Source organism: Capra hircus, chromosome 10 (assembly GCF_001704415.2).
Source record: "Capra hircus breed San Clemente chromosome 10, ASM170441v1, whole genome shotgun sequence".
In the NCBI taxonomy this organism is placed as follows: domain Eukaryota; kingdom Metazoa; phylum Chordata; class Mammalia; order Artiodactyla; family Bovidae; genus Capra; species Capra hircus.
In genome coordinates this window covers 86,979,430-87,005,234 of record NC_030817.1, presented here as the reverse complement: position 1 = coordinate 87,005,234, position 25,805 = coordinate 86,979,430, and the positions used below count along the sequence as shown (strand labels likewise).

General features: G+C 42.4%; 1 protein-coding gene across 1 annotated transcript in view; it reads left to right on the top strand.

Annotated features, from left to right (window-relative positions):
• The window catches only part of IQCH (IQ motif containing H), a 145,464-nt gene that overhangs the window by 86,920 nt on the left and 32,739 nt on the right, over nucleotides 1-25,805 (top strand). The window lies entirely within an intron of this gene.

Sequence of the window (25,805 nt, the reverse complement as noted above, 5' to 3'; positions counted from 1 at the left end):
GACGATGCCATGTGAAATACTGAAATATGTAAAGACTCCAATACCATCCATGCTCATCCAACAGGGACCATGAGGGAGCCTCCAAGATTCGCTGCTCTTCTGATGAGCTGATTGTATATGGTCCATGCTAGTGTGGGTGAGATCGTGCTTTATGGCTGTAAAGATGGGACCAGTGTTACCAAGCAAAAGGTTCATTGCCCAATGGGCACAGAAGCCAATACTATGGCACAGCATTTGAGAAAAGATTTTATTTTGAGGTCAGCTGGCAGGAGACAGGAGGTATGGCTCACATCTGCATCTTCCCTGATCTGGGGTTTAGTTGGTAAAAGCGTTGGTACACGGGGCAGGTTTTCACTGAAGGGCTTTGGGACTCAGACATTTATGATGAGGTGTGGTGAAGAAGACTTTAACACCAGCTCTTCTGGGATGGCAGACCCGTCGCTTCAGAAAGGGCTCTGGCAATCAGGCTCCAGTATTGTCCTGGTCCTTTGGTTCTGTGGAAGGAGAAACTTTGCTTTTGGGTGTTGTCTGAGGTCAAAATTTTCTCCTCTGTGCAGATTTTGGCTGTATGACTTGTGGTTTTGTTCTCTTGTCTCTGAAAAACAACTCAGTTTCTTGTTAGAAGCAGTATAGGTCCAGTTTCAGGCTAGTTCTGCCAATACCCTGGGGTCTCCTCATTCAGTACAGCTGGAGTTTAAATTGCTGCAACTTATCCTGATGGGGTCTGAGTGCTGCCCATTAATGCTCCATCTGTATTTTATCATGAGACTATTCCATGACATTCAGGGAGGGAACCTTTCTAGAATCTGTTCTTAAACAGAGAGTCAATCACTAGCAAAGAGGTAAGAGTTCTTGTTTCTGTCCCCTTTTCTTATCAGTAGTTCATCGGCAACTTAGGTGGTCAATTTTTTCTTCTTAAAAATGTATTGGAAAATACACATAAATATAAGAAGGCCTAAATACAAATATAATGAACCAAGACCACCTCCAGTCCTGTGTACTCCTTGTCAGTCCCCCTCACATGGCCCTTCCTCCTCCCAGAGGTATCCATCCTCTTGTAATTGGGACTTATATTCCTTCCTATATCTTTATGCTTTCTAGTGCACATAAATGTTACTCATCCAGGTTCATTTGCCTGACATGCATCAAGCCAAAATGCTGAAATACTGATGTCTGCGGCAAAGAAAGGGTCTATCCACAAGGCAGTCAAGCAAGGAGAATGGAGAACAAGTCTCAAACCTGCCTCAAAGGGCTTGAGATATTTATGGGATAAAGGACCAGAGTGGTCTTAGGCTTGGGAAGCATGGGGACAGGTGACTGGAAATGAGGAAAAGGTGAGGGAATCATTCTGCACAGGAGTAACTACCAAGCAACAGGCTTCTTCATGGGAACTGCTCAGCCGTGCCTGACTCTTCGTGAGCCCGTGGACTATAGCCCTCCAGGCTCCTCCGTCCTTGGAATTTTTCAGGCAAGAATAGTGGAGTGAGTTGCCATCTCCTACCCCAGGGACTCTTCCAGACCCAGGGATCAAACTTGTATCTCTTGCGTCTCCTGCATTGGCAGGTGGACCCAGAGGGGGCATGTTAAAATGGAGCACTTGTCATTATGCAAGGGTACATTTTTATCCTCTGATGTCAAAAGGTCACCAAGCTGACACTTGGGCTGCCCAGCTGGAGGGTCGGTGGTCCTTGCCAGTGTTAACCAGCTCAGCCTGAATTAGACACAGCTGACTCCAAGTTTCTGAGAAACAGCTCAGGCAAACATACTGTTTAGGCTAAGTACTCTTGGAGGACACACACTTTTCTTTAAATAGCTACAACTAAAATGACCTTGATCAGTGAAGGCAGATTGCAGGTGTAATGGATTTATATATTTAATATATAGCTTAATTTTTCTTGTTTTCAAAATTTTTTATAGATAATAACATCCTATGTATTCTACTACAACATGCTTTTACTTGTTCAATATTTCATCCATGAAATTCTGCATGTATACAGGTGTGCCTTTGATGTACAGTAATTCTAGATAACTTTTAACCTGTTTTGCCCCCTTCTCCCCCTGCCCCAGAAATTATAATGTTTAAATTCACTAAGACTACTTGCAAAATGTTCAGTTCCTCTGGCATCAGTGTCAGTGACCACAACACTGTCTAAAGGAGGGAATGACCTCCTGCCTTCCCTCTCCTGACACCCTCTGCCCAGCCAACATTGTAAATAAACTTCAGTTGTTTTATTACTCTCAGTTTTACAACTCTCCATTTCAGTCAGATGATAGTTTCAAAGCATTTTGTTTATGCTTTGAGCAGTAGTTTTCAGTTTGTCTAATAATCATTTTCCATTTGCCTTCCTGAACCCTCTGCTGGTTCTGCATTCCTTTCTCAGGCCCACACATGGAGAGAGAAAAGGACAATTGGAAGGGCATGCGGGAATAAGCGTGGGATGGAGGGAGGACAGGAACAATACTCTCTGGAAAAGAGCTGGGTGACAAGGAATCAAGGGGAGAAGCAGGAGAGGATTTCCCCTCCCAATGTCTGTCATGAGAAACGAAGATCAAATCTATGATCCCTGGAGCAGTAGGGAGGATGGAACTGTGGGGACAGCTGACTAATGGTTTGTATTCATTCAAGTTTGATGTAGAAAGAATTGCACCCATGGCAGTGAGAGGTATCGTCCTCAAACAAAGCTAGTGCTGTTCCAGGGCTTACCGCCCTTCCCAGCTTCAGGGACAAAAGTCCCACCCTTCACAGGGCTGGCCCCATGTGCCTTAACATCCTTGGCTCACACCAGCTTCCCCTCTATTTCTCTCTTTTCCAACCCCTTACTCATCTTACTGCCTCCTGCCACAGAGCTTTTCTTTACACATGCCACCCCTCTGCCTGAAATGCTCTTGCCTCTTCTAGGTAACTTTCTCATCCATCATAGTTCAACTCAAGCCAGCTTTCTTAGGGAAGCCTCCCCCAAACTTCCTGACAAAGTCAAATTCCCCTGTTGTAGATTCTCATATCATCGTGTATCTCTCCTTTATACCACGTGCTTTTGTTACAATTTACAGTTATTTACATGATTATCTCATTAAAGCTGTTAGATATATTTTATCTCTTTTTGCTTGCTGCTTAGTTCTCAGCCTATCTCTGACCTGGCACAAAGCAGGTGTTCAGTAAATTATTTGTTGAGTGAATGAAAAATAGAGGCGTTCTAGGAGATGTTGGATGGTGGTGTTAAGACTTTTAGAGAAGAGCTCAAAAATTAATTGATGGGTGGGATAAATAAATATTTACCCAAGATGGTCTGACCTTATCATACTAATACTTCACCTTGTCTCTTCCTGTTAATACTTTAGTGTACAGCCATTTGCGTAACAATTTTCAATAGAATACTGGAAGAAGCTCTCAGTGAGCACACACAAAGGAGTTTCTACACTGGCAAGGAATGTATGCTAACTCTCTGTATATAACAGATTATTTGAAAAATCACTGGTATCTACTCTTGCCATTTTGCAAGTGACATCAGTTTGGAAAACATTTTATTTTCTCTCCTAGCTCAGCTGCTTTTTGGTGCTAGTGAAGAGACTGGCATGTTAGCAACCTGTCATTTTTTGCCAGTCTAACAGAGGGACTTGTTTTCTTTCTTGTTTTCTTCAGTATTTCTTTCATTATTAGTGAGGATGAACACCTTTACTATGTCTATTGGCTATTTATAAATCTTGTCTTAATTGCCTTATCATATCTTTTGCCCCTTTTACATTAAACTATACTACAAATGCTGATTTGTAGAAATTCTTTGTATATGAGAAATTGCTTCCAAATTGTATATGAGAATGGCTCAGATGGTAAAGAATCCGCCTACAGTGGGGGACTTGGGTTCAATCCCTGGGTTGAGAAGATCCCCTGGAGAAGGACATGGCAACCCACTTCAACATTCTTGCCTGGAGAATCCCCACGGACAGAGGAGCCTGGCAGGCTACAGTCCATGGGGTTGCAAAGAGTAGGACATGGCTGAGCGGCTAAGCACAGCACACAGCACACAGCACATAAGAAACTGTTATTCTTTGACTTTTATACATGTTACAAATACCTTCTCCAGGTTGTCACTTGTGGCTTTTTGCCAGTCATGTTTCTCCACCATAAAATCACCGTTTTTTCTTTGTAATTGATTAGTAATATTTTGTGAAAAGGTATTCCAAGGAATATCTTATTCCTCACCAAATTTCCAGACAAAACTTAGTATCCATTGCCAACTTTCTCCTGGGCCACCCACCATGATGACAGTGGTAATTTTCTGTTTCAATCATTCTTTCTATATAGATTAGTTGGAAATCTTCTGCAAAGAAGAATTTTTCCTTTTCCGTCTTTTATTTATGTATGTAAGCATGTATGTATTAATTTTTATACCAGTTTGAGCTTGTAAATTTCTAGTCTCTTCAGTCAGTTGTATTTTGACACTTTCATTGTTTTGATGCCCCAGTTGTCCCAGATTTGTCTAGTAGGAGAGGCTTTAGAGTGGTTCTTTTGACGTGTCCTCATCGTTCTTTGAGTGTTGTCTTACTTTCTTACACAATGAGATGTTCCAGATTCATTTTACGTTTTTTCTGACCTAGACTTAGAATCAGGCCAACAGCTTTGAGTCACTTAGAGGAGGATGGTATTAAATTAAGGTCTGAGATGTTAGTGCCATCATTGCTACTGGAGCATCATTGTTCCTGGCCGCTCTCAGTGGACAGAGCTAAGACATCTATGTATTATGCATACACAATACACACACACACACAAGCAAATATACATACACACATATGCATACATGCATCCATGACCATTTCTGTATCTGTCCGGATATATGTTTTAAAACCATGGATTCCTGCCAATATCTCTCATTGTAATCTGACCCTTCAAGATTATTCTAGACTTCTGTTTTTCCATACTTACAAATATCTTCTCCAACAGTAAGAAACCTGAGTCTTTTATCTTCAATATATTTACTTATTTCCTCAGCCAATTTATTTATTGCTTCAATGTAACCAGTCTCCCAACTAATTCTGTTATCTTTTTCACCTACCACATCTGTAATTGGATAATGAACCTTGTCATTTGTGCTTTATTTGTAATGCTCTTCATCATACTAAAATTTCAAATAGTCAAATCTAACTCCCTTTCTAAATTACTGTATAATAATAATTTCTAAATTATTATTGAGCTTATCATTTTCTATCATCTTCAGTTTTATCAGCTATAAAATGAGTTGATTAGCTTGACTTCTGAGTTCAAAAATTATTTATTTCAATAGTATTTTCATAGTGCCTTTGTATTAAAACTCTAGTAATAATACTAAGAATCCACTTTTTAGAAACATCATAAGAAAATTTTTAAAAACTTACATTAATATATATTAATCACATTGTTGTGATTAATATATACAACATGTGATTAATATATATTAATGTAATCACATTGTTAAGGGAAGTAAAAAACTTCAAATAGATTAAATTCTAATAATAGAGAATTTGTTAAACAAATTATGATAGATGAAAAGAATCAAGTGCTAGGAAGACAGTAAAATTCAAAGTTTTGAAAAATATTTACAGGAAACTGTTTATAAACAGTGGAATGGTAAAATACAGATTATATAAGAATATATGTGGGACTTCCCAGGTGGTCCAGTGGCTAAGACTCTGCACTGCCAATGTAGGGTTCAGTTCAGTTCAGTTCAGTTGCTCAGTAGTGTCCAAGTCTTTGTGACCCCATGAACCGCAGCACGCCAGGTCTCCCTGTCCATCACCAACTCCCAGAGTTCGCCCAGACTCATGTCCATTAAGTTGGTGATGCCATCCAGCCGTCTCATCCTCTCTCATCCCCTTTTCCTCCTGCCTTCAATCTTTCCCAGCATCAGGGTCTTTTCAAATGAGTCAGCTCTCCACATCAGGTGGCCAAACATCAGTCCTTCCAATCAGCTTCAACATCAGTCCTTCCAGTGAACACCCAGGACTACCAGGTTTGATCACTGGTCAGGGAGCTAGATCCCAGATGCTGCAACAAAAGATCCCACATGCAGCAACTAAAGACCTGGCACAGACAAAATAAAATTTTAAAAAAAATAGAAAAATAGGGGTTTCCCTGGTGGCTCAGTGGTAAAGAATCCACCCACCAATGCAAGTGGATCCCTGGTCTAGGAAGATTCCACGTGCCTTAGAGCAACTAAGCCCATGGGACACAGCTATTGAGCCTGTGCTTTAGAGCCCAGGAACTGCAGCTACTGAGCCCACGTGCCGCAACTACTGAAGCTCGGTGCCCTTGAGCCTGTGCTCCACAACAGAAGAAGCCACTGCAGTAAGAAGCCTGTGCCGCGCATTGAAGAGCAGCCCCCGCTCGCTCCAACCAAAGAAAAGCCCCTGCAGCAACAGAGACCCGGTACAGCTGAAAATAAATAAATTTTAAAAAAAATAGACAATAGATGCAATATGTAACAATTTTATTAAAAGAAAAAACATATATTAATATATGCAGAACAAGAAGAACCTAAAGAGATATGCTGAGATGTTACAAGTCATTATTTCTGGATCAAAGAATTGAGGGTATGATAGGCAAAGTAATGACCTGGCAAAGATGCTCATGTCCTAGCCCCTGAAACTGGTGAAGATTACCACACGTGGTAACATGCACATGTATTAGTAATTAACTTAACAATCTTGAGATAGGAAGATTATCTTGGATTATGCAGGGGACAGTGTAATCACAAGGGTTCTGCTGGCTTTGAAAATGGAGGAAGTGACCATGAGCCAAGGAATGCAGGTGGCCTGTAAAAGCCAGAAAAGGCAAGAAAACAAATACTCCTCTAGATCCTCCTGAAGGAAGAAGCCCCCCTGACACCATGACTTCAGCTCAGTGAGACTTCTCATTTTTGACCCTTTAAGTTGCTAAGTGTGCAGCAGTTTGTTACAGCAGCAATAGGGAACTGATACAGAGAGTTTTCTCTATTTCGCTCTTTATGCTTTCTGCCTTTGCCTTCTCAAAAGTAAGCATGTTTTATAGTCAGAAAAAATATATGTGTAATGATAATTGTAAGTAATGATAATTATAATGCACATACGTGATCTTACATCCACATATGTCTTCAATCAAGATGGGAGGCAGAAAGCTGAAGTGACTGAATCCATCTCAGACTCTTGCTCTTTGGCCCCAGCCATAGAGCAGGCCTCCATAACGTAATGTACCATGCTGTCCTGATAAGAGCAGAGGGGCCTGGGAGCCAAGGAAAGATGGATAAAATGACAGTGGTGCACCAAGGACAGGCCCACAGCTGAATCAGTCCAGATGAGAGTGGAAAATCCTATCCAGACTTGAGATGAGAATGTCCCATTCTAGGGTAGCAGAATGGAAGAAGAATTTGGGAAATGTAATGTTTAAATATTGTTAACATCATACAGAACACAGGGTCATTGGGAATAAAAGGAAAAGAGCCAATCCCTGGGAGATGGAGCTGGTAAGAGCATAGTACAAAACTACCTATGTCCACTTAGAGGACTTATGTCCAAGATTCCAGTACCCTAGGAATGGGGAGATTCCAGGATTTCAGAGACTCCATGCAGAATACACGGAGCTATAAGGTAGCCATTTGGGAGACCTGGCCTTCCCACATGCAGATGAGGAGAGGGATCCAACCCTTAAACGGAGAGCAGCAAAAGCTATTTCCATATCCCAATGGGCCCTGGACCCAGAGTCCTTGATGGGCAATGTCTACTGGTTTTCAGGAGGGACATGAAGCACCTACCAAAGACTTCAAATTGAAAAGACACCAACACGTTCATTGAACAAATGCCTTCCCAGGGTCTACTCAGTCCCTATGCTGGGTGCTGAGGGAACATGAAACATGTTTCCTGTCATGAGAAAGTTCATTTCACATCCATCACCCAATTCCATTTCATACACAAGCACACAATTGTTTTATACTCTTACTGGTTCTTAGCCATAAACATTACCTCCATGGGATTTGTAAATCCTCTAGAAAGTGCACTCTTCTTGATGTCTTACACAATGATAGTTTTATGATAGCCAGTTGATTAATGGACTTTTGGAACTTCTTGAACACCCAGATCTGCTGAACTTACTTGTATTGCACTTTTGGGAAATTCTAAAGGAAAGAATAAGTTGTTTATTGAGCATCTAGTATGTACAAGGAGAAGGCGATGGCACCCCACTCCAGTACTCTGGCCTGGAAAATCCCATGGACAGAGGAGCCTGGTAGGCTGCAGTCCATGGGGTCACAAAGAGTCAGACATGACTGAGTGACTTCACTTTCACTTTTCCCTTTTGTGCATTGGAGAAGGAAATGGCAACCCACTCCAGTGTTCTTGCCTGGAGAATCACAGGGATAGGGGAGCCTTGTGGGCTGCCGTCTGTGGGGTCACACAGAGTCGGACACGACTGAAGCGACTTAGCAGCAGCAGCAGCAGCAGCAGCAGCAGCAGCAGCAGCAGTAGTATGTACAAGACATTATGGTAGGAGCAAGAGAGGCTGCAAAGATACAAAAGAAGTAGAAGTGCCTGCCCTTGGGGAGTAAGGGCAATCTAACTGGGGAGAAAGGCTTGAAAAATGAATTACAAGAAAAATCTTAGGTGACAACTACATAGAACAATAAAAGAGACCTAGAAAAGGCAATGCCAGTTTAACTGCCTTCTGTTTGGAGCAATCAAAAAATGTTTTTACAGAGTAGGTGAGGTTTGAGCTGAAAGACAATTAGGACTTGAAGGAGGGTTAGAAAGAGTATATTCCAAGTGGGAAAGATGCTCTGAAAGGTGGTGGTAGGAAGGCATAAAACACATATAGGGGAAAAAAAATGATCTAAGTCTTACAAACATCATGACTGGCTTGCGTGTGTATGCTCAGTTGCTCAGTCATGTCTGACTCTGCACTCCCATGGACTGTAGCCCACCAGGCTTCTCTGTCCATGGAATCTTCCAGCTAAGAATACTGGAGCAGGTTGCCATTTCCTTCTCCAGGTGAAAAGAGAAAGTGAAAGTCGCTCAGTTATGTCCGACTCTTTGAGACTCCATGGAATAATCCACGGAATTCTCCAGGCCAGAATACTGGAGTGGGGATCTTTCCAACCCAAGGATCAAACCCACATCTCCTGTGTCTCCTGCAATGGCAGGCAGATTCCTTACCACCAGCGCAATATGCATTTATGTCATCACTCTCCATGGCTGCTGCTGCTGCTAAGTCGCTTCGGTCGTGTCCGACTCTGTGCGACGCCATAGACGGCAGCCCACCAGACTCTCCAGGCAAGAACACTAGAGTGGGTTGCCATTTCCTCCTCCAATGCATGAAAGTGAAAAGCGAAAGTGAAGTTGCTCAGTTGTGACTGACTCTTAGTGATCCCATGGACTGCAGCCTACCAGGCTCCTCCGTCCATGGGATTTTCCAGGCAAGAGTACTGGAGTGGGTTGCCATTGCCTTCTCCACACTCACCATGGACCACAAGGGAATTCCTCTAAATATCACTCTCCAGTTCCTTTTATATGAACTTGCTAAGCAAATAGATTGACAAAGATGCTTTCTGTTGAAATCCCTAGGTTAAAAATGTCTGTTTTTAGGTTATTGTAAACTTTTGAACCCTGGAGAAGGAAATGGGAATCCACTCCAGTATTCTTGACTGGAGAATTCTATGGACAGAGGAGCCTGGTATGTTACAGTCCATGGAGTCACAAAGAGTCAGACACGACTGAGAAACTAACACACTAGTTTTGAAATAGCTATCACTGTTATGAGCATTGATAGTTTTTAACTTTTTAAAGAAAGGACATCTAATTTTGAAAAAAAAAGCTTCAGTGAAAACATTTGCAGACTCCTAACAATGGCTCTTCTTAGACACATAAAGTAGCTACAGAAGGAAAAGAATTTTGTTGCAACTTATGAGGAAAGACAAACATGGAGAGCCTGAGGTATGTCAGATTATACGTCATATTGTATCTCACGTGTTCTGAAAACTGTTTCTGAATTTCTAAATACAAATGTATCAGCCTAGAACAGGAAAAAGAGACAGTTGAAACTATTTTCATTATGAGGGAGAGTGGGTTCTGGCCCCAGTCTTGAACACTTAGCAATTGTGATAGTTGAGACAACTCACTGGACCTCTGTGAGCCTCGTTTTTTCATTGACAAATAGTGAGTGCCTGCCCTCCTTCCCACAGGATGTTCTGAGAGGCTGAGCAGATACAAGGTGCTATTCTTATTAAATCAAACAGCATAATCACATGTAAAACTGTCACCCGAGCCCTCAGCAGGTCCTCAAACTGTGAGTGGAATCTGAATTGAATTAGCATTATTTTTAAAAGTCAGTGAACATTATCATCTCAAAGTGATATATAAGCATCAAAAGTGAATATATTTATTTCAGAGAGTGGAAAAACCAAGGTCTACAGACATACCATAATTCCTTATTCATTGCTATACTCAGCACCTAGCACCATGTCTAGCATATGACAGATCCACAATAAATATTTATTAAATGAATGAATGAATACTTCTCTCCGAGTACCCCCCCTCTAGTACTCTCATTTGCAAGATCTCCCTATCTCTGTCTTCAAGATATACAAGGTATTCACCAGGGGACTTCAATGAGATTTACTTTCCCTCTTTAGGGAAGGTATTTTATTTATATATAAGAAGGTTAACAGCATATATCTAAATTAAAATTTAATAGGCCTTTAGTATAAACAGAAGTGCCTGTTATTCAGTGTTTTTTAAATGCTATCATAGGCACATTGTAAATCACAAGTTAATACCTAGTGAAGGGAAAATAGATCCCAAGGGTTCTGAAGCATTACGGTAAAAGACCTGTCCCTTTGAAAGGTCTACATCTTTGTACCATTGAAAGAGACCTGTAATTTACAAGTAATAATAATGATGACGGTGATGACATGACTTCTGCAGTAAGCACAAAGGCAATGATGACAATAATTTTTACAGTGAAAATTACAATTATGTTTCTTAACACTGATAGTGCAGGTAAGCTAGTGACCAACTTTGCTATATATAATCTTACCACATGTAATTGTCCTTAAATGTTGGGTTCACCTCCTTACATTTTAAGTCTTAACCTTTAGAAAGACTGAGCCCAAGCCTAAACATCAGCTCCTGAATAGAACTTTTGTTGGTCGACAAAGAAAAGAGCCAGTTCCTCTGTTTGTATCTGGTTTTCTCACCCAGGACTTCTTTAGATGACTGCTCTCATCATGGAGATTCTTGCTTCCTTTTGAATGAAACCCAGACACTTCTCCCTGAACTTAGAGGTCTTTAACTAACTTTAAATACCAAAAACATTGCCAGTAAAGGGCAAATGTGGGCACTCACACTGCATCCTGCAGTTTTCAGAAGGTGCTACAGTTCTGCAGGACTCAGGAGGGCAGCAGGTGGGGAGAAATGAAAGTCTCCCTGCTGATGTTAAGAAAGACCAAAACATTACCCACAAACAGGTGGGTACAGTTTGTCTACCAGCATCACAGTAACAAAGCTGAGTGGCCTATCCTACTTCCAGCTGTTACCTGTGGTCAAGACTTTTTTTTCCTTAGGAGGACATGAAATATTCCTCTGACCTGTGGGAGGATGCTTTGGCAGGGAGGAGTGAGGTGGACTGAGTAAGCCAAGAGGCACATTAGAAGCAAAGCCCTCCCACCCACCACTCTGACCTCTGGAAGCTAGCCCTCATGGGAAGCCAAAGAAACCAGCTTTTTCTTTTTTTTTTCTTTTTTTTTCTGCCTGTACCCAGCCACATGTGGAATCTTGGTTTCCTGACCAGGGATTAAACCTGTAGTCCCAACATTGGAAGTGCAGTCTTAACAACTGGACCACTAGGGAAGACCCCCCCAAAGAAACCAGTGATCACCATCCCACAGCCCTAACACTCACCTACGCTGACCCACCCACCACAGAGGGGACAGAGAATCGCCCTACCCACAGCTTTTCCACATTCTCTCTGATACCCTTGGGGAAAGGAGAGATTCCCAGAATCTCAGATAGAATGAGAAAGGGGAGGGGCTGCAGGGAAGGGAGAAGGGGCTGTGTGGTCACAACTTTTTGTGTGATAAATTTTCCCCTTTGAAAAAGTCCTGAGCATTCACTTTCACTTTATTACACCTGAACCGTGTTGTTGGGATGAAAAAGTACAGGGTAATTTGCTCTAAGCCTTACCTATTTCTTACAGCAGCCCTGAACCATCCCTCTCCCACAATGTGGTATTAAGTGTTTTTCTCATTGATCAAGTCCAGAGTATCTCTAGGACAAGATACACTAGACCTGCTTGGTGGCTCCCATATTTAATAAATGCATTCTCATCCTGCCTTCCAATGATCTGACTCATTGGAAAAGACCTTGCTGCTGGGAAAGATTGAAGGCAAAGGGAGAAGAGGGCTACAGTTGATGAGATGGTTGGATAGTATCACCAACTCAATGGACAAGAGTTTGAGCAACCTCTGGGAGATGGTGGGGGACAAAGGAGCCTGGCGTGCTGCAGTCCATGGGATCGCAGAGTCAGACATGACTTAGAGATTGGACAACGACAGCAACATCCAGCCTCCCACATGCCACCTTCATTTCTACAATTGGCCTTTCCTTTCTTTTCTTTCAATATACAGCTTCCTTTCTTTTAAAACATGTTTCAAAATCCAACTCTTCTTGAAAACCCCACCTTAGTAATCCCCCTTCATTGCCACTTCATTCTCTAGCTTCTCAGAGCTGAGGTACAGTACTGACAGCCGGAATAATTACGAACGGTAATATCAACTGTCTATTGAATTTTTGTCATGTGCCAGACATTATATGGGCTTCCCTGGTAGCTCAGCTGGTAAAGAATCCACCTGCAATGGAGGAGACCCTGGTTCGATCCCTGGGTCAGGAAGATCCACTGGAGAAGGGACAGGCTACCCACTCCAGTATTCTTGGGCTTCCTTGGTGGCTCAGCTGGTAAAGAATCTGCCTGCAGTGTAGGAGATCTGGGTTGGATCCCTGGGTTGGAAGATCCCCTGGAGAAGGGAAAGGCCACCCACGCCAGTATTTTGGCCTGGAGAATTCCGTGGACTGTATAGTCCATGGGGTCGCAAAGAGTCAGGCACGAATGAGTGACTTTCACTTTCACTTCACACATTATATATTTTATGTGTAGAAAAGAATACTCTTCTCCCTAATTTACAAATGAGGAAACTGAGGCTAGAATGACACGTTCAAGGTCACTCAGCAACTGAGTGGCAAATCCAGGGTTCGGACCACGATTTAGCCGCCTGCTGAGTGCACGTTCCTTCCCCCGCAGCAGGTATTTCCCATGGTGCTGCACCGAATCGGTGATGGTGACGTCCTTTGTCAGTCTCTCCCCGCTCCTCAGCCACCATCACCAAAGAAAACGTATGCTCCCCTTGTAGATCCTCAATATGCTCGTTGAATTGAGCTAAACAGTTTAAAGCTAGAAAACACATCTCCTATTTTTTTTAACATATTCCATCCTTGTGCTCAGCACATAAGGTAATCATTAAATGTTAATGACTAAGGGAAATGGAATAAAAGCAGTGTTGTGGTAGCCATTTTTAAGCCCTAAGAGTTTAAATGAGCAAGCCTGTGCACAGCCCCACAGCTGGGAGCGCCATATTGCCATTCAGCCAGAAGGTGGATTCACGGGATGGGAACACTGAAGGCAGACACCACAAGAATGGTTAAGTCAGCTTTCCAAACCGCTTTCTACAAGTAGCTACTGACTTTCCTGCCATAATAATTTCACCATGATTAGCCTGCTGGATGAAAAATCCCAGGCGAGAAACATGAGTGTTAGAAGGATTTAGAATAACCACTGAATACTGGGCTAAGGTTGGAGGTGATGTTGACGGTAGACACGTTCCCATCTAGCTGGTCAGAAACGTAAGAGAACTGCCATCTAGGTTTCTATTATGGGCTTTATCTTTCAGAATAAATGCCCTCTTTTTAATCATTAGGTTTACAAAATCCAATCTTATATTCCAACACATATGATATCAAAATGTGTATTTGGCGGGGAATAGTGTCTTAATGTTATCAATTTTTGCTTCCTTTTGCTTTCTTTGCTCATATCATGAAATCTTACTTTTCGCCAAAACCTTACTTTGTAGCTTTTTAACTTAATTAAATATATAGGCAATTACTGACACCATCTGTCTTCATAGAAAAAGAACAAGAAGTGACACAAGAGACTGGGACTCTGAAGGGAATATTTAGCAAACAAAATCTTCCAGCTCCACTACAGTAATATTCATTTTTAGGAGCCCTTCTGTTATTTTCAATCATTTATGCTTTTTAGAAATAATGAATTTGAGCTATACTTAAAATGTGGTGACTTTGGTATGGTTTTTTCTAAAGAAAATATCAAGCAATCCATTGCTTTTTCAGTAAAACAAAACCTTAAACATGCCGTTGAACATCTGTTACTAGTACAGTCTAACACAGCACTTAAAATCCTTTAAAATCCCTGAAAACCTTTATTAAGTTACATGAATCTTTTGCATAAATAGAGCTGTTTTAACAGTATGTATATTCCTTTAAACATATATTTTGCTTTCTTATACATAAGATTCATTGTGTTGCTTAGTGTTCCAAGTCCTTAAAATAAATAAATGGCCTCACTTTTTGAGGGACTCATTCTTCCCCTACAGACCACATTCCTAGCCCACTCTAGAGTTTTACTTACTTATGTCGGTTTTTTAAAAATCTTATCCAATTTCTTCACAAATGTCTTAATATGTAAATATTATCAACCCAACCCATTGACACTTGACCAGAATCAGTCAGGATCCAATACAAAATACAAGTCCAAATAGCAGAATGCCCCTCCCATGGAGAGAACGTTGTCAGAATACACAGAAGAGTTATAGAGGAAAGAGTCACATGTGGCTCCAAAAGAACATGGGATTGGCAGTTACCTCCAAGGAGGGCACCTGGGTTCTTCTGCAAGTCTTTCCTGAACTGAAAGGCACAGGCTTTGAACCCCTTGTGTCAGCTACTAGGATTCCTACCCTCATGGCTATAAGTGTGCATAAGAGGGCAGCTCTAAAGAGGCTCAATATAAAAAAGACATGTTTCAAAGAAATAACTGTAAGACTTCTATTCATGTTAAAGACATATGGTGTACTAAAGAATATGCTATGTCAGATTTAAATATATACAGAGAAAGAGTTTTTTTATTCACTTGTTGATGAGAGAAATATGAAGAAAGTGATTTCTCAATTTTTCCTACAATTTGACTTAAAGATTGTATAAAATAATTATCAAATATAAATAGAGTTAAAACTAAGAATTCACATATCTGCCCTGATTTGCAAGCCCTCTAGTGCATTCTCCTGAGAGTAAGCTGTATTTTTGCTGCTACTAAGTCACTTCAGTTGTGTCCGATTCTGTGCGACCCCACAGACGGCAGCCTGCCAGGCTCCCCCGTCCCTGGGATTCTCCAGGCAAGAATACTGGAGTGGGTTGCCATTTCCTTCTCCAATACATGAAAGTGAAAAGTGAAAGTGAAGTCACTCAGTCGTGCCCAACTCTTAGCCACCCCATGGACTGCAGCCTACCAGGCTCCTCCATCCATGGGATTTTCCAGGCAAGAGTACTGGAGTGGGGTGCCATTGCCTTCTCCGAAGCTGTATGTTAAGAAAGTGCATTGAATTTTTAGAAGAAAAGATAGAGAGACAAGGGGAGGAAAGGAGGAAGGAAGAAAGGAAATAGTTCCCATAATGAGTTTCTTTCATTTGCTAGAAATTGAACTTAGGGACAAATGGTATGTCAGTCAAAGCAGCCTCTGGGGTGAAGCTCAGAGGAGCAGAGCCCTAACTGAGCAGCAAGGCCCAGACGGGTAAGCCAAGACTGAAAAAACCACTTACTCAGGTGAAACTACAGAGTGATTTTCTGTCAGTAGTTACTCAATTGGGATTTTTCCCAGGCCCCTAAAGCTCTTCCCATACATTTCTGGGAAGTGACACAGGACTTCTGTTGATCATGGTAGGAACCTTGCCTTTTGGCCTACACTGAAGGACAGTATTTCTTTGTCTTCATATAGCTCTTTCATTATAGGCCGTCAAAGTGCTTTACAGACAAGTAATGGGGAAGGCGAGGCAGAAGGGTGTTAAGTGGGTCACCCAAAGTTCCACGATAAGTCACAGGCCTCTCTCTGGCTTCAGAACAACCAAGGAATTGGTGGAGCTTCTGGAGGTGACTGTCAGCAGCGTGGTGCTCTCTCACTTTCAGCCAGGGTTTGTTTCCCTTGCCAGGTGAAGAATGACTGCCAAGATCAAGTACGAGGAAAATGTGGACCTCGGAGCCAGGCAAACTGGGACATTAATCCTAGCCTTGCCACTTAGCTGTGGAACTTGGGTAGCTTTGGGGGTCCTTTGAGCCTCCACTTCCACTTCTATAAAATGTGGGTATTAATATCTATTTCACAAGGTTGTTGTGAGGATGACATGAGAAAATACCAGAGTGTCTTGTACATAATAAACCCTTGATGCACATTAATTCTCCTTCCTCTTTCCCCCGCCGAAGTCTCCCTCCTAGAGTCTGTCCTCCATGTGGTCAAATAGGCAGCTTTCTAAATACTGCTGCCATCAAGGTGCCAAATCTTTCAAACACCAGAATCTGTGAACAACAGAGGCAAAGTTGTGGAATCCAGATTCATCTCTCAGATAATCAAATCCACAAGGTTCTATTATGGTAAACAACTCTCTACTGCCACCAAATTAGTCATGACTTATTGTATTATTAGTTTAACTTGATGTCACTGTGGAGGGCATATAGCTTGGGAGTCACTCCCGACCACAGAAGGTAGGCTGAGGTGTTGGTGGGGGTAGGGGGTGGACCCGGGAATGGGCAATGAAATGGGAAAAGGGAAGCAGATGTGTTTAAGACAAAACTTCACTTTAGTCACGTGCCCAGTTGCCTGACTAGCCCTGCCACTCTTCTGGATTTGACCACACCCAGCCCCACTCAGGACAAGAATTGATACAAAATGAAAGCCTGGGAGGTTCAAGAGGGAGGGGATATACTAATATGTATACATATAGCTGATTCACTTTGCTGTACAGCAGAAACTAACACAAAATTGTAAAGTAATTATACTCATTAAAAAAAAGAAAAAAATGAAAGCCTGCAGTAGGCAGTCAGCTAAGTGTCCCAGAAAAGTGATGCTGTATTCCCAGGCCTGAGTCTTTTTGACAGGTGCTAATATATTATCAGAGTTTTCCACAGTTTGTTGTGATCCACACAGTCAAAGGCTTTGGCATAGTCAATAAAGCAGAAATAGATGTTTTTCTGCAACTGTCTTGTTTTTCGATGATCCAGCAGATGTTGGCAATTTGATCTCTGGTTCCTCTGCCTTTTCTAAAACCAGCTTGAACATCTGGAAATTCACGGTTCACGTATTGCTAAAGCCTGGCTTGGAGAATTTTGAACATTACTTTACTAGCATGTGAGATGAGTGCAATTGTGTGGTAGTTTGAGCATTCGTTGGCATTGCCTTTCTTTGGGATTGGAATGAAAACTGACCTTTTCCAGTCCTGTGGCCACTGCTGAGTTTTCCAAATTTGCTGGCATATTGAGTGCAACACTTTCACAGCATCATCTTTCAGGATTTGAAATAGCTCCACTGGAATTCCATCACCTCCACTAGCTTTGTTCGTAGTGATGCTTCCTAAGGCCCTCTTGACTTCACATTCCAGGATGTCTGGCTCTAGGTGAGTGATCATACCATCATGATTATCTTGGTCGTGAAGATCTTTTTTGTACAGTTCTTCTATGTATTCTTGCCACCTCTTCTTAATATCTCCTGCCTCTGTTAGGTCCAAACCATTTCTGTCCTTTATTGAGCCCATCTTTGCATGAAATGTTCCCTTGGTATCTCTGATTTTCTTGAAGAGATCTCTAGTCTTTCCCATTCTGTTGTTTTCCTCTATTTCTTTGCATTGATTGCTGAGGAAGGCTTTCTTCCCACTTCCCAGGTTCCTCAAATCTTTGAGAAACTGCCAAACTCTTTTCTAAAGTGACTGCACCATTTTACCATCTTAAGCAATACATGAAGCTTCCTATTTCTCTATATTTTGACCCACACTTTTCATTGTCTTTTTTATTTCAGCCATCCTTGTAAGTTTGAAGTGGTATCTTTCCTGTCTGTTTTTTAAAGAGAAGATCTATTTCCTTGTGTTACTTAATGGAATTGTCCAACAAAGATTTATTGTGCATACATAGCAGGCGTGCTGTGCTAGGTATTATGCAGGATTCAGATATGAATCAGAGGGCCCTGCTGTTGGTCTGATTCTCCTTTCTAGGAATTTCCCAAATGTAAACAACTTTAAATCAAGGGCTCTGAACTCTGATCTCTTCTCCTCTTGGAGTCTTGTGCCTGGGATTTGAGGAGGCTGGACAAGATCTCCTCAGAGGCCACAACCAGTGTTTCTTGCCCACATAGTCTGCAACCAAGATTGTTCTTTATAAGACATTCTGGTTTACTGGAGCCATCAAGCAAACTAGGAGGGGAAGGCGAACTCTACTGCTAACTCATTGTGCTGATGGGACCTTTGCTGCACGCCCATCCCCACTTCACTTTGCAGGACAGCCTTCCACGTCCACAAGGACTGGGCACAGGGATTCTCCCCCATGGACGCATGGGTCTCCAGAATAAGAGCTTCCTGCCTTGAAAACCCACACAAAAGCCTTTTGGAGATCATTTTAATAACTTTAAAAGAGCACTTCTCAACTAAGCAAATCATTCACCAGTCCTGACATTTATAGTATGAAAATTTAAGAAGAATGACTATCTACAGCATGGGATTATTATATTGAATTGGCATGGAAGGAGCACATATAATTACTAGTCCTAGAAACCTATAACAGGTTATGAAAATTGGGTTTTCATGGTTATTATACCTTAATGGTCAACGGCAAAATAAGAAAATGGCTTTCCAAAAATTCATAATAAAAAAAGCAAGGAAATACTTAAAACCAAAAAAGAAATGAGTATGTAATTCTGTACCTTAAGAATACAAATAATATCAGGTAGGCCATCAATCTTGAAAGTAAAAGAGAGAGAATCATAAATTTACAGAGGCAGTGGAAGAAGCTTGGAAAGGAAGCGGAGAAGGCAAGAGTGTATTAAAAAGGGTTTGTTTTTTTTTTTTTTACAAAAATGGAAAACATAAATATAGCTGCTCATGGCACAGGTTTAAGTTTCAGTATTTTCCATTTTGGATCCCCATATTAATTTTGAATACTGTTCCTACACATCCTGAAAGAATTTTCAAAATCACAGTGAAGCTTCTGGTGCTATAAAGAAATTGGACCATGAATGCTGGTAATTAGGTGTCATGGAAAGACCTGGAGCAGGAGTCCAGAAACTTGGTTGCAGCTCTTCCCCTAATTGTGGTACCTGAGTGTGTCAGTTCACCTCTCAGAGTCCTCAGCCATAAAATTAGGAGGTGGGAATGATGAATGTCATTTTAGGTCTGCCAGGACAGGACTGTTTAAATAGATCTCTTTGGGCCCTGAAAATTTTCAGTTTTAAAGATTCTATTACCCTGCTGCTGCTGCTAAGTCGCTTCAGTCATGTCCAACTCTGTGCGACCCCATAGACGGCAGCCCACCAGGCTCTGCCTGGGATTCTCCAGGCAAGAACACTAGAGCAGGTTGCCATTTCCTTCCCCAATGCATGAAAGTGAAAAGTGAAACTGAAGTTGCTCAGTCATGTCCGACTCTTTGCAACCCCATGGACTGCAGACTACCAGGCTCCTCCATCCATGGGATTTTCCAGGCAAGAGTACTGGAGTGGGGTGCCATTGCCTTCTATTACCCTGCTGCTGTTGCTGCTGCTGCTGCTGCTGCTGCTGCTAAGTCGCTTCAGTCGTGTCCGACTCTATGCGACCCCATAGACGGCAGCCCACCAAGCTTCTCCATCCCTGGGATTCTCCAGGCAAGAGTACTGGAGTGGGTTGCCATTGCCTTCTCCGATGCATGAAAATGAAAAGTGAAAGTGACGTTGCTCAGTCGTGACTGACTCTTAGTGATCCCATGGACTGCAGCCCACCAGGCTCCTCTGTCCATGGGATTCTCCAGGCAAGAGTACTGGAGTGGGTTGCCATTGCCTTCTATTACCCTATATCACATCACATGTATAAATGCACCCTCATGGAATGTGACACAGATGTAACTGTGTAAGAGTTGTGTTCCATTTAACTGACATGTCAATTTTGTTGATACATTGTTATTTGATAGTTTTCATATTGGGGGCCAGTAACTTTTTCTTTTTTCCAGAATCCATGTATTTTTAAGGCCTTTGAAAGTCACGGAGGCCCTAGGCGTGATGGACTACACGGCCCTGAGTGCTAAGTAGCAGGGCCCAGATTTATTGCTTCCTTTAGCCCCGTGAACTCCAAAGGCCCAACATCAGGTAGTGGCCCGATGGGTGGGAGAGAGAACTCTGGATGCTCTGAGAAAGTTTTGTGGAGCTGTGATTTAAACTGTGCCAAGAACAATATATAGAATTAATAGAGACAGAGAGGAAAGCTTCCAAGATGAACACTAGGAGTCTCAACTGTTGATCAGGGCCCAGGGTGACTGCCCCAACCAGCAGAAACTGCAGTTCACCTCTCTGAGAGACTGGGCCATCCCAGAAGCTGCCACTAGGTGGCAACATGCCAAGAGGCTGCAGTCCCCTGTGCCTGTCTTGATATCTTTATGTAATACAAACAATTCTTACCAAAAATCATAATCACATCAATATTTTCCTAAGTAAAATTCTTACAGTGCAGTGTACCACCTTCCTTAAAATTAAGTGTCAGGTGTGTTGTTTACCACAATGGAGAGTTTGATGCTGTCTAGCAATTCAGTGATCAAGATGGGAAGAGATCTCACTTAGTAGCTGCTTCCCTGGGTTGGGAAGATCCCCTGGAGAACAGAATAGCTACCCACTCCAGTATTCTTGCCTGAAGACTCCTGATGGACAGCAGAGCCTGGTAGGCTGCAGTCCATGGGGTCACACAGAGTCAGACACGACTGAGCAACTAACACTTAAGAAAGTGTGTTCTCTGTGTAATAGATGGGATTCTGGAACCTATTTTTAAAAAGCATCTGAGAAGAGTTAAATGTGTACCCTGTGTCTAGAATACCAGAGTCAAGAGCCAGGCAAGGAAGTTCTTACTTCCACTCCAGACTGCTCCTGGCAGTCACACAGGGAACAAGTCCAGATTTGTTTCTGCCAGACCCCACAATAATAGTCTCATATCATATAGTCACTGGATCTTCACAACAACCCTCAGGGATAATGAACATTAGTCTGTGTTAACAGACAAGGAATCTGAGGCCCAGAGAGCGAAGAAAGTTAAGATCACGCAGACAGCAAGTGGCGAGGTCAAAACTCCCTCCTGCTGAGGTCCTGACCTCCTGGAGGTCTGGTCCAGCACTCTATCCATCCAGTAAAGACTTCTGCCTCCTTCAAGGTCTCTATCACTCTCAAGTTGCCATCACTTCTTTTCCTTACCAAGCTTCCCCTGCCGTTCTCAGCCTTATTTCATCTCGACCTAAACCTAGTGAGAAGCTTGTCCCCTAGGGAAGGCCTCATGTCCTGCAGACCTTGCCTCTCTTCAACCAGGGAGAGATAAAGCCCCAAAGTAACAACAGAGAAAAAAACACCTCCCTACAGGGACTGATTCTGCTTTATCCCCCCAGCCCAGCCAAGCTCATCCTCCTGATTTTGTAGCTGAGAAGGGAGAAAAGGTGCCTGAAATCCTATCCCAGCCTCTAGAACACCATTCAACAAAGTCATCTCACTCTTAACACTCCCAAGCCTGAAATCTTAATTTTGTCCTTTAAACTACTCTTGGTTTAAATTGCTAAACTAAGCCATCTGTCCCACGCAGTACACAGTAATTCCACCCTTCCGCTCTGCTGTTGCTGTTCTATATTTTTTCACTTATTTCTGGCTGCACTGGGTCTTTGTCACTGTGTGTGGGCTCTCTCTAGTTGCAGTGGCTTGTCTTATTGCAGAGCACAGGCTCTAAGGCACGTGGGCTGGGTAGCTGTGGCTCCCAGGTTCCAGAGTGTGTGAGCTTCAGTGGTTGTGGAGCAGGGGCTTAGTTGCCCTGCAGCATGTGGGATCTTCCTGGGCCAGGGGTTGAACCCGTGTCCCCCACATTGGCAGGCAGATTCTTAACTATGGATCACCAGTGAAGTCCCACCCTTCCATTTTTTTCAAGGCAAAGGTCTTGGAGACATCCTTGATTCCTCTCTTTCTCTCACACCTGCATTCAACCCATCAAAAAGCCCTTTGGGTTCTAGTTTTGAAGTGTATCTATAATAAGGCCACTTCTCCCACCCTCTACTATCACCATACTGAACCACCCACCATCGTCTCTCACCCAGACTACTGCAGCAGCCTCCTCGCTGACCTCCCAGTTTCCATCCTTGTCATCTCACAGTCTCTTCTCCCCACCACAACTAGGGCAGTTAAAAATATGTTATATCATGGCACTCCTCTGCTCAGCACCCTCAAGTAGATTCCCAGCCTCCACAGTTACAAGTGAGAAATAAGCCCCTGGCTCTGTTTTTAGACAAATCAGTAAGAACAGGGGGAGCCTTGGCCACCCATGACTGTATAGCCCAGCCAGCAGAGAGGTCGCCTGACCTCCACAGCTTAGGCATAGCCGTGGGTCTAACTGAGCGTTCGGTTTCGCTCTAGAAAGAATCCACTGGGCAAACAGTGGGTTTCCTATTATGCTGGGACTGTGAATAAAGACATGAATGTGGGCAGGGGGTGGTGCACACACCCTCCAGCCACGACAGGCTGCTGAGGGAGGTGGGTCGTGTACCGCGCTTTGTTCCAAAGGCCTGATGTTATCTCTGCGGTGAATGAATTCCCAGTGCTGCATCTCTTGGAAGCCTTAGTTGGAGGATCTACCTTTTTAAAAAACTCCACATGAGCAACAATATGGATGAACCTGGGGGTGATTATGCTTAGTGAAATAAGTCAGAGGAAGATAAATACTGTTTGTTAGCACTTATATGTGAAATCTCAAAAGTAAACTAGGGAATATTAAAAAAAAAAAGGAAACAGACTCACAGATACAGAGAACAAACTAATGATTACCTGTGGGGAGAGGGGCAAGATAGGAATAAGGGATTAAGAGATACAAACTATTATGTATAAAATAAACTATAAGAATATATGTAAAGCATGGGGACTATAATCAATATTTTATAATAACTTTAAGTGGAGTATAATCTGTAAAAATACTGAATCACTATGCTGTGCACTTTAACATAGTATTGTATATCAACCATGCTTCAATTTAAAAATTCAAATGAAAAAAGACTGAATATTCTTAACAACCTACTGACTATTTTTCCAAATTTATTATCAGAATAAAAGGTTCTATAATAAATAAAAATTTTAAAATGGAAAAAAATTCTATACAAGCTTAGAAATGTTCCTAATGAGCCTCATAGATGCAGCTGAGGGAGGGTTCACCAGGACTATTATCCCCTGATTAGTGGAGGAAAGTGGCCCAGAGAGGTGACTTGCTGAGAGTCACAAATATTTGTCTTAGACTCTGGTACTGAGAGTAGGGCCTTTAGCAAGTCACTTATCCTGTCTGGAACATCAGATTCTTTTCCTCACAAATAAAGAAGGAGGAAAGAAAACCTAAAGATGGGTTTGCAAAACATCCAGACTCTGACAGCTCTGAAATTCTCTGATTCTTCAACGAATGTTATTTGATCTATCAATTAGTCTCTCAATCCCATACCTACCCCAATGCCCAAAAGAGAAGGTTGGCAAGACCAAAGTCTTTGCTGTTTTATTTGCCCTTGGAGATGGTCGCAGGATGTAGGGCCTGAGCACATCTGCCCACATCTATACCCTCTGCCACCCATCCATCCTGCCTGTCACAGGAAAGAGGCAGGAACAGCAGGGGTGAGCAGGCGGCCTCCATCTGCCTGGAACACCTAAGGCAAAAAGGGCTCAATACCAGGACCCTGTCTCCCACACCTCCCCACACAGAAGCATGTTATTATCATTTCATCCCAAAGCTTGCAGCCTATGCAGGACCCAGAACCTCGGAACTGAACAATTCTGGACAAGCTCGCCTCTGCCTGACCCTGCCTTCAGTTCTCACATGCTTGTTTAGAAGCACTGAGGTTGTGGTAGCTTCTTGGTTTGCCTTGCCCCAGCTCTGCCACCGCAGCTGCGGTGTGGACTGCGTCTAGCCCAGCCCAGTCAGGGAGTGTAGAGCTGGGGTTCCGCAGCACCTCTCCCACCAACCCCCTCTCCCCACTGGCCCTGCCCCTGGCGGAAGCTGCAACGGATTTTTTTTGCAACCAATCAAATTAGAAATAGAATATAAACCACAAACGTAAGCCACATGTGTAATTTTAATTTTCTAGTCATGCTTAGTTGCTCAGCAGTGTCCAACTCTCTGCAGCCCCATGAACTGTAGCCTTCCAGGCATGTCTGTCCATGGGACTTTCCAGGCAAGAATACTAGAGTGGGCAGCCATTTCCTTCTCCAGGGGATCTTCCCGACCCAGGGATCAAACCCAGGTCTCCTGCATTGTGGGCAGATTCTTTATGGTCTGAGCCACCAGGGAAGTAGTCTCATTTAAAAATGTAACTGAAAAATCAATTAAAATAATGTTAATACATAATGTGTTTTATTTAACATAAGCAGGATAGTATCATGTGACCTGTAATCCATATATAGTATCATTTCAATTTGTAATCTGCATATAAATATATTGAGATATTTCACATTCTTTTTTACCTCCTGATTCTTCAAAGTCTGGTGTGTATTTTACATTTCTGAAAGTGAAAGTGAAAGTCGCTCCATCATGTCTGACTCTTTGCGACCCCATGGACTATATAGTCGATGGAATTCTCCAGGCCAGACTAGTGGCGTGGGTAGACTTTCCCTTCTCCAGAGGATCTTCCCAACCCAGGGATCGAACCCAGGTCTCCCACATTGCAGGCAGATTCTTTACCAGCTGAGCCACAAGGCAAGCCCTTTACATTTATAGCATATCTGAATTTGAACCAACACCATATCAAGTGCTTGATAGGTACACGTGTCCAGTGGCCACCATAATAGATAGTGCAAACCTAGAATCTACGTGAATTTGTATATAATTTTACTTATCATAAATCTGCTAATGTCAACATTTTGTTATATTGTCATCTAGTCCTTTCTAGATATAGTTTTTACAAAGTTGAAGTCATATTGTCTATATGACTTTATATCCTTCTCTTGCTATTTTATGTCTCTTCCTACATCATCAAAAGTTATTCGCAATCACCGTCTTTAATGATCATGTCATAGACTCTCCCGTCACGTGGATGTGTCATAATCTCCTTAGCTGATGACCAGATGTTGGACAGCTGCAATTTTTCAATTTTACAAATAATGCTGAGATGAAGATGTTTTGTGTTGTTCATGCTTCATAATGCCTTGATGTAAACCTCTCTAGTATTGTAGCCATTTCTAACAAAATGGGTTTTGAATAGCATTAATCAGTCAAACAGCTATCAACAAGTGCTTTATAATAGGCAGCTGATACACCTTGGCTTCTTGTCCCACCCCTTTGATACCTGGCTCTGAAACCCAGGGCAAACCACTTTGCTTCTTACACTTGAGTTACTCTATTTATAAAATAAACTGACTGTCTTAGATGATTTCTGAGAGTCTTTCCAAGCACTAACCTTCAATGGTGTTTTCCCCTCACCCTCACATCTAACCAACTAACCTATCAAGCTAGTAATTTTAAGTCCTAAATTAACCTCAA